At 30.7% G+C, this 9,415-nt stretch overlaps 2 protein-coding genes across 2 annotated transcripts in view; one reads left to right on the top strand and one right to left on the bottom strand.

Moving 5' to 3' along the window:
* rtf2 (replication termination factor 2) overlaps positions 1-9,415 on the bottom strand; it is a 91,586-nt gene that overhangs the window by 30,162 nt on the left and 52,009 nt on the right. The gene's annotated exons all lie outside the window — the stretch shown is intronic.
* Positions 6,547-9,415, top strand: part of gcnt7 (glucosaminyl (N-acetyl) transferase family member 7) — a 17,928-nt gene continuing 15,059 nt past the window's right edge. The window contains exon 1 of the mRNA XM_056460623.1: positions 6,547-6,729. The gene's annotated coding sequence lies outside the window, so the exon portion shown is untranslated. The remainder of the gene's footprint in view (positions 6,730-9,415) is intronic.

Genomic DNA, 9,415 nt, shown 5'->3' with positions numbered 1-9,415 from the left:
TAACAGTTTTTACAGGGTAGATTCTGCTCTTCTTCTTGGCTTTGTGGCTGTTCATCAAGATGACGACAAGGTTTGTTTGAGCTCGGGTTGATCATGGTTCATTATTATATATTATAACAATGTAATGTCTCAGCTGTGCATTTAAAAAATGGCGGTTCCTTCGTTTCCTTTTCCTGGCTTGTGCATGCGCTAGTAGTGTTTCTCTGTAACAAATAGTGTTCAGCTGGGCCCCTAGCGCCACCTTTTGGTACACTTTTTGTTGTACTAGGTATTCTTTGGAAAGGGTACCCGAAAAGTGGTATGGTACGGTTCGCTTTTTGGTACCTCTTGACAATGGAAACGGCCATAAAAGCGTATCGAACCATACCGTACCACTCAGAGGAAATGGGTCAACATTTTGCTATTTTCAGTGAATCTACAGCAAACACTGGCATTTATTACATTAGATAAGTAGAAGATAATGTACATCTAAGTTGTTCTAACAGGCGTGGCGTAGAGAAGTGCTGAAGAGAAGAGCTGTTGTATAATAAACATTACGATTACTTTTTCTAAAATAGGTTCTTTTTAAATGTCTACTACTTTTTCCTATTGAACACAATATTTTTTATTTTTAAATATTTAGGAAATAAACATATCCGGCTAAATAGTTCAAATAAATACGTGACTTCTGCCATCTTTAGTAGTTTCAAAATCACAGAACTTGAAAAGGCATCTTTGATAATCTTTCTTTTATAAAGTAAAGCATCTGCACTGTTCAGGTTTATAGCATGCTTGGAAATGGATGTTGGCGCGTAAGCAATTTATTTTACGAATATTTGCTGAATCGTTGGCTGACCAGGAGCTATGATGTGGATGGTCATCAGTGGTGTAGTCCTTGCTATACGCACGTATACTCCGTATGCCTACTTTTTTCCACGAGCTGTTTGGGTATTACGACTTCTGAGGATTACACTCTCGGTATACTCACTTGTTTTGGTGATTAGACTTCCCTTAATTTTTGTGTATTGATTATTTGAGTTTTTCGAAGATCACAACAAATCAGCTGAATGAAGTCTTGCTGAAACCTTAAAGTAAAATTGTAAAACAGCATGAGCGTTGCTTTAGCCCTCCTATATTTCCATTCAGCCCCCCTAACACTTTTGCGATTACCTGTACACTACTAAATGATCGCCTCAATCCCCTTTAAATTTGATATAAAAACGGCGGCAGAATCCCGCTCCTGAACTCATTTTTTAGTTAGTCAGCAAACCACAGCTATGCAGTGTGTGTGTGTGTGTATGTATATATATATATATATATATATATATATATATATATATATATATATATATAAATATATATATAAATCGAATGAATCAAAGATACATTGACTTTCGTCGTTTCTTTGCCTACTTTTAAAATTTGGATTGGGTGGATAATAGTACACCACTTATTTTTTTAGGACTACATCACTGATGGTCATTTACTGCTGAAGATAATGTTGCTTTAAAAAAAAATATATATATATATAATAATCTTAATAATCAAATAATCTTTGACATCATGTCCAAAAAAAAAAACAAAACAAAAAAAAAACAAAACAAAACAAAATAAACTTACATATACCACAGAAACTAGCAAAACAATTAGGTGAATTTGTATTTACACTTTATTACAATTAGCGCATATTGCGCTTTAAAACCTTGTCTTTCCCAGAACATGATAAAACTTGAAATCAGTTATCATCCCATGCCTAATCTCATGTTCTGAACTGTGGCTCCATAATCACAACTGTACATTGCAGATCCTACGATGTGACTATTGCAGATGCACACATTGCGATATTGAAATGATATATTCAACAGCCCTGTAAGGAACTTATTTCTTAAGAAAATGTTGGTGAAGTTGACACCATGGCTGCTTTGACTGACCGACAGAAAAAAAAATGTTCACCAGAAGCCAAACATGCACACACTGATGAACAGAGACTGGCATTCAGCTTCTGCTTTTGTCTTGTACAGATACATAGACCAGCACTAATCTCTACAGCTGATCAGCAAATGCAGACCACCGCACAGCTCTCAGATCAGCTCAGGTCTTTCAGTCTCTGCAGTCTAGTGATAAAAACACATGCATCTGGAATCATATTTATCTAGAAAGCAGGCAGTGGATGGACAAAGGGGACAGGTGGTGCAGAGAGAGCAAACAGAGATCATGAAGGTAATAATGGAGATGAAAATTTGCAACACGTCTACTGAAAAAACACAAACCACACTACATCTAGCTGATGCAATGAAAAAAAACGTGCGAAAAAAAGAAAAAAAACATTTATTTATCTTACTCAGTCCTAGTTATATTATACACAATTTTGTCAATGCATATGTTTATATTATGTTCAGATTATTTATTTGTAACAAGTTGCAAGTAATCTACATTACATTGATTTAGAGTTAGATGTTAAAGTCAGAAAAGTTAGCATTAAATTTAAAAGGACACAACGTAATGCAAATTACTTGTTATATAAGGCACAATTTCTATCTATCTATCTATCTATCTATCTATCTATCTATCTGTCTATCTATCTGTCTGTCTGTCTGTCTGTCTGTCTGTCTGTCTGTCTGTCTGTCTGTCTGTCTGTCTGTCTATCGTGTGTGTATATATTTTGTGTGTGTGTATATATATATATATATATATATATATATATATATATATATATATATATATATATATATATATATATATATATATATATATATATATATATATATATATATATATATATGTATATTTTTTTACACATGTAAAATAAGCTAAACACTACATTTAATTATTTAAATTTTAAAATGAATAAAATATACACAAAATTCTAATAAATTAAAGTAAAATATAGAAATCCATTTTAAATGAACTGCCATTAATTGTATTAAGTCCACATGAAATCTAAACTGAGATATTTGATATATTAAACTTCATAATTACATACATAATTTCATCAATGAAAAAATAATGATAATAAGACAAATCTTAAATTTGGTCCTAAGTAACCCAAAATTCAGGGATATATAAATATTTGAAACAAAATCAAATGATAACAAAAATATATATATATATATATATATATATATATATATATATATATATATATATATATATATATATATATATATATATTATATATATATAATATATATATATATATATATAATATATATATATATATATATATATATATATATATATATATATATATATATATATATAAATATATAAATATATATATATATTTAATACTAAAATATTTGAACAAAATCAATAAAAAAATCTAAACTTAGATAGTTGTCAAAATTATACTGTTAACTTTCAAAAATAATAACTAAATTATCAAACTAATATAAAAATGCTAAAAATGTAAACTTTAAAAAAACGAAAAAAAAGGCAAAACAACGAAATTACAAAAACTTTAAACTAAAACTTTTAAATGAGCTAAAAAACTAACCTTAGTTGTCAAAATTATCAATTTAATATAAAAATTAGTATAAATTCTAAAATTATACAAATTAAAAAATATTAAAAACTATCAAAAACTAAACAAAATTACTAAAACTTTACATTTTAAACAGAATCTATAAGATTACAAACAAATTCAAACCATTAATAAATCTCCAGTGATGCTAAAACAAAACTGTTCAAAGCAACTTGAAATTCCTTACAAAAGCAGCCAAACAGGCTTTTGATATTTAAAGATCATATATTAACATCAAATTATTCTTCTTAACATTCAAGAAGTTCCTAAACCACATACAGTGCTCAACGTATAAGAGTACACTCCTTACAAATCTCTCATTTAAATTATATTTGCAATAGCTTTACAATAATATATTTGTGTATATACATTAGATTAGTCAGTACTGAAGCCAAATCTGGAGCTTATCTAACGAAATAACTTACGATAACTGTCCAAAATTTCTACACCCACATTTAGATGTTAGGGAAAAATAATAAATAAAACATTTAAAAAGAGCAAAATTCAAGAGAAGCAAAATAAATGTTTTAAATTTTGTTGAAATCTTTTGTAATTTATTTTCTTTGTAAAATATTTTGCATTATATTTCTATTCATAAAGACGCAAAATATAACACATGTATTAAACTGATATGTTTAGATGCTCCAAAATATATTGCCTACAGTCAGAATTATTAGCTCCCTGTTAAATTTTTCTTTTCTTTTTTTAAATATTTCCCAAATGATGTTTAACAGAGCAAGGAAATTTTCACAGTATGTCTGATAATATATTTTCTTCTGGAGAAAATCTTATTTGTTTTATTTCAGCTAGAATAAAAAGCAGTTTTTAATTTTTTAAAAGCCATTTTAAAGGTGAAAATTATTAGCCCCTTTAAGCTATTTTTTTTTCGATAGTCTATATTGAACAAAACATAATTATACAATAACTTGCATAATTAACCTAACCTGCCTAGTTAACCTAATTAACCTAGTTAAGCCTTTAAATGTCACTGTAAGCTGTATAGAAGTGTCTTGGAAAATATCTAATCAAATATTATTTACTGCCATCATGGCAAAGATAAAATAAATCAAATGAGTTATTAAAACTATTATGTTTAGAAATGTGCTGAAAAAATCTTCTCTCCGTTAAACAGAAATTGGGTAAAAAATAAACAGAAATTGGGTAAAAAATAAACAGAAATTGGGTAAAAAATAAACCGAAATTGGGGAAAAAATAAACCGAAATTGGGGAAAAAATAAACCGAAATTGGGGAAAAAAATAAACAGAAATTGGGGAAAAAATAAACAGAAATTGGGGAAAAAAATTAACAGAAATTGGGGAAAAAATAAACCGAAATTGGGGAAAAAATAAACCGAAATTGGGGAAAAAATAAACCGAAATTGGGGAAAAAATAAACAGAAATTGGGGAAAAAAATAAACAGAAATTGGGGAAAAAAATAAACAGAAATTGGGGAAAAAATAAACAGAAATTGGGGAAAAAATAAACAGAAATTGGGGAAAAAATAAACAGAAATTGGGGAAAAAATAAACAGAAATTGGGGAAAAAATAAACAGAAATTGGGGAAAAAAATAAACAGAAATTGGGGAAAAAATAAACAGAAATTGGGGAAAAAAATAAACAGAAATTGGGGAAAAAATAAGCCGAAATTGGGGAAAAAATAAACAGAAATTGGGGAAAAAATAAACCGAAATTGGGGAAAAAATAAACTGAAATTGGGGAAAAAATAAACAGAAATTGGGGAAAAAATAAACCGAAATTGGGGAAAAAATAAACAGAAATTGGGGAAAAAATAAACAGAAATTGGGGAAAAAATAAACCGAAATTGGGGAAAAAATAAACCGAAATTGGGGAAAAAAATAAACAGAAATTGGGGAAAAAATAAACCGAAATTGGGGAAAAAAATAAACCGAAATTGGGGAAAAAATAAACAGAAATTGGGGAAAAAAATAAACAGAAATTGGGGAAAAAATAAACAGATATTGGGGAAAAAATAAACAGAAATTGGGGAAAAAATAAACCGAAATTGGGGAAAAAACAAACCGAAATTGGGGAAAAAATAAACCGAAATTGGGGAAAAAATAAACCGAAATTGGGGAAAAAATAAACCGAAATTGGGGAAAAAATAAACCGAAATTGGGGAAAAAATAAACCGAAATTGGGGAAAAAATAAACAGAAATAGGGGAAAAAAATAAACAGAAATTGGGGAAAAAATAAACAGAAATTGGGGAAAAAATAAACCGAAATTGGGGAAAAAACAAACCGAAATTGGGGAAAAAATAAACAGAAATTGGGGAAAAAATAAACAGAAATTGGGGAAAAAATAAACAGAAATTGGGGAAAAAATAAACCGAAATTGGGGAAAAAATAAACCGAAATTGGGGAAAAAACAAACCGAAATTGGGGAAAAAATAAACAGAAATTGGGGAAAAAATAAACAGAAATTGGGGAAAAAATAAACAGAAATTGGGGAAAAAATAAACAGAAATTGGGGAAAAAATAAACAGAAATTGGGGAAAAAATAAACAGAAATTGGGGAAAAAAATAAACAGAAATTGGGGAAAAAATAAACAGGGGGGCTAATAATTCAAGGGGGCTAATAATTCTGACTTCAACTGTATATTCACTGAGAAATGGATAAAAATATTCATTAATTTACATCCACTGTAAATGACTATCCGACAGAATTCCAGTCCATGAATGAGATTAACTAATGGTCTCAGTTTTGTAAACATATACTTTCTAATTTCCCAAAGGTCATGAATTCAATGTGAACTGAAACCATCTCAACTGGCTGACACCACACATCAAACCAGTTCTGCTCAACACCATACAGGTTCTGTGACTGGTTAGGTTGAGCATTAAAACTCACAACTTCATGACAATGCTATTCTCTTGCAATAAGAGACTCGGGAGTGTCAAAGAAAAGAGGTGTAAATGCTTTGTGCTTCATCAAGCTCCTCCTCTCCTCTCCTCTCCTCTCAAGGGAGGTGTAACTGAGCAGCCGCTCGTAGGAGGAGATCACAGCAACAACAGCGCAAAAAAAAAAGAAAAGAAATTCACACACAAAGCAGAGTCTTTCTCTGATGCACTGACAGAAGAGCTCACGCTGGATTTGGGCTCACTTTATAGACTGAGGTCATGTGGAAGTCAAGACTCCGAGAGACGCACATGTTTGTGAATGTTTAATCTGGTTTCCCATTTACAGGAGCGGACACGAGCTGAAAGGTAGGCAACACGTTGAGTTTATTGCGCTGCGCTCAATGTTTATGCTTTAGAATACCAAAACATGTGTAGTGGAAAGCTTGTACAGAGGATTAGTTTGCCATTTAAGCACAAGGGAAATATTCGAAAATAAAATGAGAATGAAATCAGGATTTATTAATTAACAATATAATAATAATGCAGAATTTAGCTGATTAAACATCAACAGTGAAGATTACAGTCAATGTACACATTCAACAGGTTAAATCTTGGTATTATCAATGTGAATATCAAACAGGGGGAGTAGAACAGCATTTATTTATTTTGATCAGTGACGTTTTGTGCCTATAAAGCTCTTAGTCAGGCTGATCATGAATATTTTTAGACTTTCATAGCTGACTTTGCTCTTCCTGTTTTAGAAATTATTACTAGAAATACTGATAGGAAACCTGTTGAAGCTGAAAGTCTTCATTTTGGCATAAAACCAAACAATACCAATCTGCTGCTCTTCAAGCTTTACGTTTCACCAGAGTTTTACTTTAGTTTAACTTCTGCTACAACCATCTTTTACATTGAACATATTATACAGTTCACAGCTTCTGAGACTGAATTAAATGTCTTCTACGACAGATTTTTTCAATGTATTCAAAGTGACAGGCTAATTAATGTCATATTGTGTTGATTGCTTCAAGCTTTATATAGCTTGATATCAAAGTTAGTCAATAATGTGTTTAAATACGTCCTTTACCGATCATTTATAGACAACACCGCATCATTTTTAGACATAAAATTACAGTCTCTTTTCTACATGAATGTTAAACAAGCTTTCATTTTACTGCTCTAAAGTCTATTTAAACAATTAAATAAACATTTTTTAACAATACAGTTTCTCTGGATGTACAGGAGTTAATAGTTTAGTGTTTGAGTAAAATGTCAATACTTCTTTTATTCTCTATAGAGTTAAAGACAAAATTATTAGCCCTCCAGTAAAATATTTATTCTTTTTCAAATATTTACCAAATATGATTAATTAAGGGGGCTAATAGTTAACTGGTTTCAAGGTTTACCACGATTTGAAAAAGTCAAGGTATTAAAACCGCTAAAATAATCTATTAAACAGTTCCTACACTCTCAGAAATAAAAGTACGTGAGCTGTCACTGGGGTAGTACCTTTTCAAAAGGTACAAATTTGTACCTTAAAGGTCCATATTAGGCGGCGTGGTGGTGGAGTGGTTAGCACATTTGCATGTTCTCCTCGTGTTCGCATGATTTTCCTCCAAAGACATGTGGTACAGGTGAATTGGGTATGCTAAAAATTGTCAGTAGTGTATGAGTGTGTCTGTGAATGAGTGTGTATGGATGTTTCCGCGTGATGGGTTGCGGCTGGAAGGGGATCTGCTGCATAAATCATATGCTGGATAAGTTGGCGGTTCATTCCGCTGTGGTGACCCCAGATTAATAAAGGGACTAAGCCGAAAAGAAAATGAATGAATGAATGAAGGTCCATATTAATACATCAAGGGTGCATAGAAGTACCTAAAAAGTACAAAAGTGTTCCTCTTAAAATGTTTAGGTACTAATGTATACTTTTAGGGTATAAATATGGACCCTTTAAGTATAAATGTGTACCTTATAAAAGGTATAAGTGGCGGTGGCAGCTCGTGTACTTTTATTTCTGAGAGTGTAGGGTATATGTAAGGTTTTTATGTGGGTGTTTTTGAATGTGTTGTAAAGAAACTAACGTGTGTTATTGAAACTAATAATTAAAATAAATCATTGACCTCTGCTATTTTTTTATTTAGCCTGACATGTTTACTGTTCCAAATATAGTGTATTATAAATGTTTCCTAAAATAAAACATGACAAGTTCAGATGCAAAAACCTCTAAGTGCCATCTGAAATTTTCATTTAAAATTAGCATTTTTCTCAGGCTGTCGTGTGTGGTTTCAGTAATGTTATGCTTAGTGCAAAGAATAGGTTATTTTCAGTGCCTTTAAAGTAAAATACCTAATCACACACATAGGATGCTGAGAAAAGTGAAAATTTTAGAGGAAAATTTTAGACGGCACTTAGAGGTTTTTGCATCTGAACTCTTCACATATTGTCTTTAATGAAGACAAAGCTTGTTTTTTACTCAGCCGTTTAAATAAGAACATATTTTAGAGCAAATCACAATACTGTGATACCGTGAGACTATGATAATTTTATCCAAGGTAGCGTTAAAATTTTGTATATATATTTTTTATTCCAACCAAACTAAAAAAAGTAAGAGTCCAGAAGACAAATATAATAGGAAATACTGTGTCATTTAGTCAAATAACAGACACTTACAAATGTTTAACAATTGTAAACGTTTCATGTTTTACAAATGTTTCCTAGCTCCTATTTCAGGCAGGGCTAATAGTATTTAATAATAAAGCAAGCCACCTGTTACAAAAATATTTCACCGTGATCATATCCATTCACATTTTCATGAGTAATCAGAGAAATGTTTCTCATTGTTTGACATTTCAGGTTCTTAAGTTTGCAAGGGTCATTTTCTTTAGCAGTTTTGACAGTCATTCATCATCTATTACACACCTAATAAAAAAAGTGAGCATCAACTGCCCAGTCTATGCTAAAAGAGGAGAGATTAGAGGACTTAATGGGCACTAAATGTTGACATGTCATGATGTTCTCACTTTATCAAGATGTTCTGCTAAAAAGAGTT

Source organism: Danio aesculapii, chromosome 6 (assembly GCF_903798145.1).
Source record: "Danio aesculapii chromosome 6, fDanAes4.1, whole genome shotgun sequence".
In the NCBI taxonomy this organism is placed as follows: Eukaryota; Metazoa; Chordata; class Actinopteri; order Cypriniformes; family Danionidae; genus Danio; species Danio aesculapii.
This window is presented reverse-complemented; position numbering and strand designations above follow the sequence as displayed.